The sequence below is a fragment of the Anabas testudineus genome, chromosome 19 (assembly GCF_900324465.2).
Source record: "Anabas testudineus chromosome 19, fAnaTes1.2, whole genome shotgun sequence".
NCBI lineage: Eukaryota > Metazoa > Chordata > Actinopteri > Anabantiformes > Anabantidae > Anabas > Anabas testudineus.
This window is the reverse complement of record NC_046628.1, coordinates 11,696,009-11,708,917: the sequence shown is the minus strand read 5'-3', so window position 1 is coordinate 11,708,917 and position 12,909 is coordinate 11,696,009. Positions and strand designations below refer to the sequence as shown.

General features: G+C 41.6%; 1 protein-coding gene across 5 annotated transcripts in view; it reads left to right on the top strand.

Annotated features, from left to right (window-relative positions):
• The window catches only part of pald1a (phosphatase domain containing paladin 1a), a 43,596-nt gene that overhangs the window by 18,986 nt on the left and 11,701 nt on the right, over positions 1-12,909 (top strand). The gene's annotated exons all lie outside the window — the stretch shown is intronic.

Here is a 12,909-nt window from a genome sequence, read left to right as displayed (position 1 = left end):
TAGCCTGTGTGATTGCTGCGTACATTCGGTGACTTTAATTGTCAGGGTGAAGGAAACAGACAAGACAGGGAAGCACTTTAACCTTTGTTTTGTGTAAAAAAAAAAAAAAAAAAAAAGGATGAAAAAGAGCTGCACCTCTATCTTTGACAGCTGTTTCAGGTCATTTGGACATTTACTACAATACAAAACAAGACATAAATCTCAGCAAGGTCCCTGCTGATGCAGTGGCCTCTGCAGGACCAGGGCTCTGTTTTAGCCATTTGTAATGCAGACTGTAATCTTTGTGCCTCTGTGCACCGTCAGCCGTTCTCAGTGCGCTGGAGGCACCCGGTCCTGTCTCCAACGTATCAATGGGCCTCATTGTCCAATGAACTCTGTCTTTCGCCTATATTCTCTCCCTGTCTGTCACTTTCTGATGCCGGCCTCCAGGAACCAGATTGCTGTCAGATCACTTTAAAATCAACGTTTTCCACAATATTATACTAGTTATTTTTTTCAGTTTTATACTTTTCATTTGACAAATATTTGAATTTAAAATATTGCGAGGAGACACGCAAGTTCTGCAAGTTCCAGAAATTAAAAGGATAGTTTTAGTAATAAATAAGTTCTTAACGTTGTAGTTGTGGCCATCATTCCTGTCATTTGGACTTTTTGAACACAAGCAGCTCTACGAGCAAAAAACAACATGCTGACACATGAGGATGCTGGCGTTATGATATCATTTAACTGGGTAAGAAACTATAGTGGTCAGAACACAATTAAAATGTAACTTCGTGGCTCAGTTTTTAACAATCTTGGCTGCTGAAGAGCAGTTTGTAGTGCAGTGCTAGTTGTGCTTGCGCACTCTATTCTTCTATTCTTTATTTGTCTCAGACGTTGTCGTTCTAGTGATGTTTACAGAATTCTGCAGTTATCGTATAGTGTTATCATGAAAAAAAAAAGCTGATCTGAATTATCTTCTACCCCTTCAATAGCAGACCTCAGATTGGCACACTGTTCCCCGATCAGCCTTTCCCCTCTCGCCTGAACTAACAGGCCAAGTGATAAACAGTGCCAGATGTTGCTACAACCCCAGCAGGCAGCAGCAGATGAGAGAGAGAGGGGGCAAAAAAAAAAAAAAAGAGGGGAAAGTTTTCACCCCCACTCTTTTTCTTGTATCCCTCCCCCATCCAAAGCACCCTCCTCCACTTTGACGGTGGTTGGAAAATGTGTCTTTGATAGAGAAAAATATATATTTACACTGGGACCTGAACCGTCTGCCAGCTCCTAAAGGGGCCTGGAAAGGGGGAATGGAGGTGGGATTGGTGGGGTTTTTAGGGGATGGGGTTATCTTCTTAAAGGGCCCGTAAATCCCTACTGTTGACCAGGCGTGACCCCACATTGCAGATGCATCTTTTCACACAGTGGAGAGGCTACTTCGTCTTCTCTCCCTCCTCCTCTGACTGCAGAGGACTTTCCTTCCATCGTCAGTCCAGTTTCAGGTAGAAAAGTGCCTCAGCCCTGTCTCATCCTTGTCCGTCTTGTCCAAGCTGCTTACAGAGAGACGTCTCGCTGCACACAGAGAATATGTGATAATATAAAATCAGTGGATTCAGCCCTGTCCGTCAAGGGATGTTGATGCAAGTGCAGTTAGCAAAACGGAAATCTGGCAACATTTGAAACTGAATTATTTTTGATGGGCATCAGTTTCAGTGATTTTAACCTTTTTTTTCTCTTTTTTCTATTTCTTCCAAAAAGTTTTTACCCAGGTGGTGTGTGTGTGTGTGCACATATGTGTTCAAAGAAAGGCCCTCATGGTTTGGAAGGGGCAGTGGAAAAATATTTTCAGAAAGGGAGAATGCTCCGAGCTGTTTTTGAGGAAAGGTAGCGGACATCTTTAGGATAGGAGAAGGGGAGGCAACCAAAGCTGAGGTTGAGGGTACCACCACAGCACTACAGCCCAATTAATTTAACCAAGGCATAGAACAAGGGAAGCAGACATCAGTGAAAAAAGAATGAGGGGGAAAAAAGTGGGACGAGGTGGGAAAGTTGAGGCATGCTGTAGGGTTAATGAACCACACTTTCAGACTAGTATAGTGCAGCTTTGCACTTTAAACCTAGGTATCTCGTTAATACTCCTGTGGTTCAAGAGTTCTAACATTTGTGTTAGGTTTCTTCTCAATTAGGATTTGCCACTTGACATAAGTGGGCCAATTACAAGGTGGCCAAAGGAAATATTGGCACCGAAATGAGCCCACCTGTATCTGAGACAGGTTGTTCTTCTTCCCTAAAGAGCCAAATGACTCCTGAAAAGAGGCTCTTATGTAGATCTAGCACTGGGTGGGAGGGAGGAAAGTGGGAGAGCCAGAGGTTGTTGTTTTTGTTCATAATTTCCAACCTCTCACATGCCAATGCCAATAGCAGTGTTTGCTGTGGCTGTCTAAAAATGACTTCTTTTTTTAATGAATCCCACATGAGCAGGTGCAACCAGCTGAGATATTTGGACATGGATAACACAGTCACACAGTGCAGAGATTTAGTCCATGGAGTAGAACGCTGTGGTACAATTCGTGTGTGTGTGTGGCAGGACACATAGAGGTAAATAAAGCATCTGTGGGGGCTTTCCGGGGTTTAGTGAGCGAGGGGGTTTATATGCAGCTGCTCCAAGTCAGTCGCGTTTCGGGAACTCATTTATTTTAAGCGACTTTCCATTGCTTGCGAATTGCTTCAAGTGATACTTCAATACATCTAGTGAGTGCTTAATGTGCCAACTCGTGTCCGACATGACATGATTCATTAGAGGGCCACTGCATTTACTTCTGTTGTTGTGATTTATGTGGTTTGTTTAGAGGCTGTGAAGAGTAGGTTCAGCTGTAGATCTAGACTAGACTAGACTAACAAAGGGAAGAAACACTAGTTGGGATAGGATCCCTGCGACTTTCTAAAAGCAATTGAATCATCTCCTTCCAGTTGTTTTTTAACACTCCTGTTAAATTATGATTCAGTGGGTATTTCAGCCGTGTGTGTGCCACAGAGGGCTGAGTGTATGTAGGTTTTCATTGAAGCCATATGTCTGCACTAGGTGATTTCACGTCTTTAACCAAAGTGGAGGAACTAATTTACGAACTCACCGGGCGCCGTGCGTCATCAGAACAAATAAAATACATTTTCACAGCAAATGATTCAACTCCCCAAACTATAATGAATTCATGTTTAGCCTGCTTCTTATCCTAACTTTTGCTACCACTGTGGCCATGCTCAAAGTTTAATTGCTTTGGCACTTCGTACTACTTAGCCCCACTTCACCATTTAGCCACGCTGTGATTCATATCCAGAAACGGCATGCTCATCAGCATTTGATTTAAAGTGTTATTTTCATCACAATAACACTCGGTGCACTTGTTTCACCTCTAACACAATGCAGTATGGGCATCCCGCTCGATTTCCTGAACTTCACCAACTGACGTCAGAACCTAAAGTCTTTTATTTCAGTCCTGGTGTTTCTACCTGTCTCTTTGTATGGTTTTGTGTTTCTCACCACCACCTGTTTACTTCAGCTGCTCTTTCACACTGAGCAGGTAGTGCTGTGTGTGAGTTCTGGGAGCAGCTGTCCATGGTTTTAATGAACCAGCAGCATGTCTGCTTTTGTTAGTCCAGCGAACATAAATAATCAGTGGCTGAAGGCTGCAAATAGCTTCGGGGAGTCATGTGACTATTAAAGCCGTTTAATTGAGTTATTATCAAATGTATCAGCTGCTGCAGCAATAACAGTTATGTTAGTTATTTAATTAGCACCCTTTGCATACTTTGTGCATGTTTGCATGTTTACACATGCATTTTAATAACAAGGAACATTTTAAATATGAAACTCTTTCTAATTCTTACAAAAGAGAAGCAATAGAGTTGATTGTTCTCTTGTACTAGGCCCATTTGGCAAATGTGAGCTCCGGTTGAATGTAAGATACATGTGCTGTGTAACAGATTTATCATAAGTTTTGTGAACCTGTGGATGCCTCAGTAGTTGCCATGGGTTACCTGTATACTTTTTTGTTTTGTTTAGCTAAGATGTTGCAAAATTTGATGGATAAAGAAGGAAATTGTGAAATGAAAAAGAAAAACTCATGAACAGGTTAACGGTGAGCCATCTGCTAATTCACAAGCCAGACACCAGCAAACTGCATCAGAAAGGCAACATGATCTTCACAGCATGGCATGCATAAATCACATTCTCTGTGGCGACACAATCATGCATTACTGTGAAAAGGAGTTAGTTTTTGTTGAACATTATGTAAAATCTATATCTGCAGGTTTTACTAGCATCTGTATGACTTCAAATAAAATGTCCACTGTTTCCATCTGAAGTGTAGTGTAGTGTAAAATATGAACAACAGTGGTCATGTTGAACTACTGTGCAGCATAGATTAAAAACACACTTGTATTAAATAGTTCTTTATTCTATGGTCCTGCATTATTTCGCTTTTCAGGCTAATCTCTGTGTTGTTTTGTGTTGATCCTGCAGCCAGTGACAAATCCTGGAGTTATTGTAGCTATTATAATTTCAAGTGCTTTATCATTTTTCCTGTATTGGATCAGTCCTAGGTGCGCTGCCTCACTCTCGACATGCTGACTACACAGAAATTGTTATGTTTGCCTTCGAGTCTATCTCCTTTTACCCTGAATAACTGAACTGCCCTGGCCTGCCCTTTGCCCTGACCTCCCCCATGTCCCCCTCTCCCCTCTTACCCAGTGGCCTCAGGACAGCGATTCAGACCTTGCTGGGCACTGCACAGAAGGACTGCCATTTCCTGGCCTCACACACTACACCCGTCATTGCTCCAGACCCACAGACCAGGAATAACTACCTCCAAAACCATGCATGAGTGTTTAAGCATGTCCCAAGTAGCTGTGGTCATGGTATTTGTCAGATCCTACTAAGCCCCAAATCATTTCACCAGCCAAAGGTCCACCTTTTTTTTGTTGAAGCGTTCACATTGGCTAGCTTCTGGAACTGAACAAATACCTGTGGGAACACAATCCCAACGGTGAAATGACTTAAATGCCAGCCATGTGGATATGCAGAAGTCGTGACTAGGTTGAGTTGCACTTTCACAACTCAGTGGGGAAGCAATGTTTCATATGCGGGCACAGTTGAGCAACAGATGAAGCCCGTGTTAACGATGCCATAACTGCTCCCAAAGTGGCAACAACTGACGCAGTCGGCAAAGAACGTTCAGACCTGCCTCTATAAATGGATTTTTTTTTTGTCCTTTACAGAGGCAATAAGGAACAGTGTGGCTTCTCTTGTCATTCTTTAATTCCTGAATGGAGAACAAGTATTACATACATTATGTGCAAATATAAAATAGGCTCACGGCCAAAAAACATTACATAAATCCACCAAAGTAGCTGCGCAGGTGGCGAAATCTATGTGTTGCTGTTTGTATGACTCACTGTGATGCCGGTACATTCAGAGATCAGACTGTTGATAAAAGGAAATAAAACAAGTCTATAGCCGCACTCGCAGCGTCATGACCATACAATGAACATTACACAACAGGTTAGAAAACCACTGGATGCTGAAAAATGGAGACAAAAATGATAAAGTTTGGTGCCAGAGTAAAGTCGGCCCTCTGACTTGAGGCCCACATCTCTGGTTTGTTTATTTATTTTAAAGCGATTCAAATACATCTGGTCTTATGTTCACTGGCAGCTGCCTCCCTGGTTGGAAAAACAGATGAGCCAATAAAAACTTTGTAGGTGGGATTAAAAATGGGCACGTCATCCTCTGTGCTAGAACAAGAAGAGTGGCACCAGAAAGATTGGATGATGGAATTCATAATGTTGAAAGTTATGAATACACCTGCCTTTGTGATTTGTAGGGAAAAGTGATCCTTTGGAAAAATAATGAACACAGTGTGAGTCACAAGTTAAAACAAAGTCACATTCAGTCTGGTTATCATGCTGGTGACAGAAGAAAGACGGGTCTTTAATTGGTGCTTGAGTAATTCACATAAACAGCGGGTCACATGACTAATTTATGCTTGTGTCCTCAGGTCAGCTCATCAGTTTATTCCAGCAGTATCGGTTTATAACCAGAGCTCTGACCCGTGTTAACAGATTAACCTGCAATGTTTGTTATGTAATGCAAACGGCCATCGCGTATTCAACTTGTTAGCATGGTAACCTCTTCACGTTAAGCAGGATTTCATGTTGGTGTCTGATTCTGGTGAGAATGTGGTCTTTAGTTCAGAGCTGAAGTGTTTGACATGTGGAAAATTTGACCTATCCGTGGCCCTGTGACAGAACGTCTGCACCAAATTTAATGGCAACGCATCCATAGTTATTTAAATATTTCCTGTGACTAACAAACAACATGCTCTTCACAGTAGCTTCATTACTCCCTCATATGGAAAAAGTCAATACATTTGTTTTCTATTTGCCACCAGCATCAACACAAAATGCCATTTGTAGCCAGGAGAACAAATTAGATTAGAGGAACTCTTTTTTTTTTAGTGTCTGATTAGTTGTAGCTCACAGACATGCTATTTTAAAGCCCCAGAGTTGGGTTTGCATGCACAAGATATTTTGATAGCCCTGTAAATGATTGATTCACAGTGGGAGTATTGGTGTGCTCGTTGCCAGGCATGTACACGTACAGAATGTACCATAATGTATGTGGTTAATGTGGGCAGATATTCCAGTCTCTGTGTAGGCCAAGTTGATGAGCCCTGTCTCCTCTTGTGGCTTTTGTAATTTCTGCTCACTGGACAACTTTTACTGTGCTTGTTTCTTTGTCTGAGGAATTGGCCCTATTGGCTATTGATTACACTCCAAAATCTTCCTTTAGTTTATACACTTTGCCTACATTTCAGCATTTTTGTGTTTGTCTGAGCTCTTGAACGTTCAGTTTAAATGTTAAATGAGGTTAAATCTAAATTTGTATAGCAAACGTGATCCACAGTGATGTCATAAGAAAGTGTTTTTTTACATTCAGTTTCAGGGCTGATTGGTTGATGGCAGATCAGCATATACAATATGTGGATTAACACAGCTCGCCCCTAAAATCCACCTCAACCACTTCATGATTTAATCAGTGTAGTGTGGCTGAGCGACTGGAAAAAGACAGAGGATTGGAATCTGTGGAAACCATTAACATAAAGGCATCTCCATCCCTTCCTCTCCCTGGCTGCTACATGGCTTCGCTGCTCTTTTTAAAAAAAAAAAAAAAAAAAGAGTTTCGGGCACGAAAGATCAGTTCTGCAGCTTGAAACCAGATGATATATAACTTTGATTGCTTTGCTAGTGGCCAACCTGGCAGGCGGCAGACAGGATGGGTGGATGGTTGGTTTTTCAGGAAAATGGCATAGAGTGGGAAAAAGAAAACATATGCTTAATGCAACCCAGAGGAATATATGAGAAATGTGTTCATATACAGTACTCCTTCGTTTTTGTCTTGCAAACCCCACTGAACACACAGACTATTTTAATAACACCAATATCAGTACTTATGGCAGTTAGGATATATTTCACCTCTGTAATCAAAGTTAGAGGGATTCACACAGACTAAAACAGAAGCCACGCTGAAGTGCTGATGTAGGTGGAGCAAAAATAAAGGATGATAAATCGAATCTTTCACTTGAGTCAGAGATGCAAGTCCATAGTCAACATTGGAAGAACTCCATTGCTCATAAGCAGAGGGTAAACAATGTTTTGCCTCACCAACCCAAATAATGGCCATTAGGTTTGCAGAGCTGATGCCTAATGTAGAGTAAAATTATAGATTTCATGTTGGCCCACTACTTTACAGCACCTGTCTTGTTCATAGGAAAGCAGAGAAATAGCATTATAATAACATCTATTATACAGAAGGAAATAACAGTACAAGGAATTCAGTGTTGAAAAGGAAAATTGGAACAGTTTTCCATTTAAACACAGTGTACAACATGAAATTGGCCCTTATGTCTCTGTCAGTGTTTTGTGTCTCTTTCTGGTCTTTTTTCCTTTGTGGTTATTTTGCATCACTGGCATCACTATGGGGATGCACTTTGTGTGTCTTTGTCATCATTTTGTATTTCTTTGTGGTTCTTTTGTGGAGTTTTTATTTTATTTTTTCCCTGAAATATTGTGCAGTTAGACCCCCGGAGCCCCCTGTCCCCTTGGGCCCCCGGGCCTGTGCCTGGTAGTCCCATTCAGTAATCCATCCATGCTTTAATTCGTGTGTACATTGAGTCAAGGAGCCATGTGTAGGCTGCCTGTCCACTCTAGACAGGACCTGGTTTAGGATTTGGGTGGGAGGTTTTCTTGTAGAATCTGATGAATGGCTGCTTGTGAAAACCTGGGTGGGAAGGACCAATATGGATTGGCCTTTTTACCTCGGCAACCCCATCAGCTGGTAATTGGCACCATATGTCAAGCAGACAAACCGCTCCATAATGTGCACTTCTCTGTTCAGTCCTCGCCCGCAGAAAGGTTGACCCTCAACACTTCCCTGCAAGTGTTCGGGCATTAAACTGTTGTGTGTCCTTCCACTAGTTTAACATTTTGTAAAACACGTGTGAATGAAAAACAAACATTTATTGCAAGATTGAAAAAGAAATGGAGTTCTAGATGCATGCACGCTGTAAAATAAGTTTTCACTATACACCATCTTACCTGTATCGCACCTTTTTTTATTAATATATCATACATTACATATACAAATACAATTTTCATGGTGACAGTAGTCTGTATTTATTTGTCTCAGCTTTTTGGGTAGATAATAATAAACAAGGACTTTTTTGTTTTCATGTCCTCAGTTTCTCCTTCTTGTAATAATTCATCCATTCTGACTCAGATCTCTTTTAGTGACTGCCTCTGCTGCTGGTTCAACGCGCTCAGCTGGCTGAATGGCTGGCAGTATGAGTAGATTAGTGCCAATGGTGCCAGACACAGCATACAAACACTAAAGGCAATGGTCAGTCTCAGCAGCAGCAGTCCTGAAGAGGCTTACGGCCAGTTGAGGGCTTGGTGTGTTCAGGGCCAAAACTCACTGCACTTGCTTTAGCAGGATGTAGCATTTGATTTAGGTATTCCAGTCACTTTAAAGAACAAGAGGAAAAGAACAGATGGCCTTTTTTAATAATTGCTTTTCTAATCCTCTAGTCTGGCATGTGCAAATCATTCTGTAACTGCTTTGATGTTTTTGTCACTTCCTTCTTCATAAGAGCCAATTTGACAGACTGGCCTATGAAATATAACCACAGTCGAGGCTTGTTGCAAAGTGCGTGAGAGATATTCACTGTGAGAGACGGACAGAAATTGGTAGTGCCCTGAAACACCCTGGCGAGCAAAATGTCAGTGATTTGCATTGCAGTTGACTGGCATGCCTGTCTGTGTGTGTTCAGGGAGCCGGGTAGGCGTAACATCATTGCTGATTTTAGACTGTAAATAAGGCTTTTTGTATGAATGTTGAACACTCCTCATCCGACCTCGTTTTTGAGTGTGTGCAGTCAATACAAGATTTTCCGACTGAACCTTCAATCCTTTTACCTCAAGGACCGGTGATTGTGAACCATTATAGCAGACACGCAGTTTCCCCTCTTTGCATGCGACGTGCCTTCAGCTTGTGTATCTAAAGGAAACCCAAAGCACTGTTTTGATGCTGTTACCCCAAATCATGACTTGATATGACTGTTTCCTATTTAGAAGAATTTTAGAAGTAAAGTGCCTCCTCTTCAGCAGTCAAATTCAACAAGTTGTTGTTGCCGAATGCAAGTTTGTGGGTCATTTAGATGTAGTAACTGAAGATTTGTGACTGTACTTGACTCAGTGTAATGCTGCTATACACTAGATAGTAAAACTATCACTATCTCCTCCCTCCCCTCTTTTGCTTTACTTATTACTTAATCTACTTACAGTGAAGATTAGTTATACTGCATGTGCTGGGACAAGGTCAGTCATCTTAAGACTGAATTTTGGGAAACATGCCTATTTGTGTGCTTGCTGAGGGTTAGGTTGTACCACTCTCATGTCCATTCAGTGCTGTTTGAAGCTGGAGCAAAGAGATGGTTATCGCAACTTGGAGTAAAGACTGGAAATGGGGAAATGGGAAAAGCTTACCCTGGCTCTGGCCAAAGATAACAAAAATGTGCCTGCCAACACCTTTGAAGGTCACTCATTGCCGCATTAAATCTTGTTTGTTTAATTCGTACAAAAACAAAAAGTACAAAATGTAAAACTTGTGGTTTTCCTCGCGCAGTTGCTGTGATTTTGTCGGACGATCAGTGGCCAAGAAATAGCCTGGCACACACCTGTCTTTTTACACTTTGTCTTTTACGGATAGACAAATGAGTTGTAAAATTGTCATTATAGAGGTCTTGTTAGTTGTGGTTTCTAACTTTCAACAGGTCTAGGCTAGCAGTTCCCCTTTTGTGTTCAATCTTTTTTGCTAAGCAAACCTAACCATCTCTATCTTTGCTGCAGCTTTATACAGTATAAACCAGACAGAGGAGCGGCGGTACTGGTTCTGATCAGTTAAATGTTTCCCATCTGAAGTGCTTGTATTGAGAAGGGATAAATAAGGTTTTTGCAGTCGAGCATTTAACAGAAAGTTGTCCGTGCTCTCGTGAGTGTTTGTGCAGTGAGAAAAGACTCACTCCACTTTTTCTTCTCTCCTTTTTACATCGTCCTCACTTAAAGCTCCATGCAGCCATCCAACATTCCTGTACTCTCTCAACAATGGTATGTGATCTATGTTTGACTGACTTCTCCTCTCAGTCATTACCGCACCTCAGTGGCTGGCTGAATTATAACTTTCACCTTTAATAATGAACTTTGTTCTGAAAGGCTCAATAAAGGAGGGATACAGTTCCCTTCTTTGACCATTTTGCTGTATTTCAGAAACTCGGTAGACAATAATACTCCTTAATCTTGTATGAAATTGTCCCACATGTGGAAGTAGGACCATAACCCTTTGATGTTCATCTCGATGCAAGCTGCTCAGAAGCAGACTTGATCATCATAACCGTGCAGGATTTCTCTGCAACATGGAATGGAAGAATTTTAGTCTTTTTTCTTTTTTCACCACATCTTCCCAAACATTGTTTTTTGAGGTAACTTCTAAGAGTGGATGAGAGGCCGCCCAACCGCACATGTGGCTCAGTAGATGCAGACAGACATATGGCGGCCACAGAATTAGAGTTCAGCAGATTGTGGAGGTGTGAATTATATAATCTTTGCAAACTGATCCGAGTGTGTGTGTGTGCTTGGCATTTGGCCGTGGATTATGCGTAGATAGCAGCCAGGCTGCCAGCATTTTCAGGCTAAGAGATGAAATGCTAAAAGCCCCCTAGGGGTGCAGGGTGCACAGGGTAATCAGGTTCACTGGATGGTTTTCACCTGCCCTTCCACTGTAGTCAATGTTAGCTTGCAAAGATTAGGAAAAGTTAGATGTGCATGTGTGTGTGCTTACTTTCTTCCTGCCCTGGTTGGTAGAAAACAGAAAGCACATTCACTGTTTACCTAGGTGTAGTTTGTCCTAGGGGTAGTGTGTTATGCAGTGCTGGAATGATTGTATTATAGTGTGTTGTGCACATTTGACAATAAACTAAGTACTAGCACACCTACTTTGTAAACCTTTATTATTTTCTGTGCAGTGTCAGGCTAATATACACTGCCCATCTTAAAAAAAAAAGAAAAAAAAAAGTAAACCTCCCATTGGATAATTACTGCATAGATGATTGTGTTTCAGCTGGCAACAAGTTATTTAACCCTAACTGATGCAGTGAGCAGCTTCTCATTTCTTAAACAACCGTTTTAGAAGACACATCCTGTGGTCGTGGAAAAGAAGTTAATCTGTATACAAAGAGTCAAATTATTAGCATGAATCAAACAAAGGCATCTATGGAGATTGATGAAACTACTAAAACTGAGTTAAGAACTGTCCAATGGATGAAGGTCATGTGGTCTGATGAGTCCAGATTTACCCTGTACCAGAGTGATGGGAACATCAGGGTAAGAAGGGAGGCAGGTGAAGTGATGCACCCATCATGCCTAGTGCCTACTGTACAAGCCTGTGGGGGCAGTGCTATGATCTGGGCTCGCTGCAGTTGGTCAGATCTAGGTTCAACAACGTTATATGTCCAAAGAATGAGGTCAGCTGACTACCTGAAAATACTGAATGACCAGGTTATTCCCTCAATGGATTTATTCTTCCCTGATGGCCACGGGCATATTCTAAGATGACAATGCCAGAATGGCAGAAAGACGGGTGGGCAGTGTACTTTGCTGATGAGCTGCAAACTGTTAGCAGATATCCTTCAAACTTTGTAGTATTTTTCTTCAAAAATAAAGAAAAACAGGCAAAATGCTTGTTATGATGCAGACAACTCTCTGCTTTAAGAAAGTGTCTAAAAAACTGGAGCCAATTCACTGAGCTACCTCATCCTCACTTGTAATTTCTCTTTACCCCAATTGGCATATTACCCAACCTCCCACACACACACACACACACACACACACCTCACACTCAGACACACAGACACACAGCTGGATGGCAGACCTTGTCACTTGATACCTGAAAGAGCTCCAAGCTGTAAGCATTCAGAAAAATGGAGAATAAAAGAAGAGGGGGTAAAAAAAGGCAAAATGGCTTGACACAGACTCACCACGCCGATGAAAGCCTGTCTGCATTTACCTCAGTGCAGCTCCTAGCCTGTAATTGAAGAGCAACCAATTACAAGAGTCTCTTTGTGAAAACTGCCATTCAGTAGTGCTGTTACAGAACTGCCTCATTGACAGATTCTGCTCTGCTGTGCTAGGTTATATAAACAACATTTATATGTATTTCTGACTTATTGCTGCATAGCATGTTTTTTTTTTTTCTTTTTGTTTTTCAACTATCTTGTGATCAAGGTCAGCTTTGCAAAGGACATTTGCTTTCCCTGCTGTAGA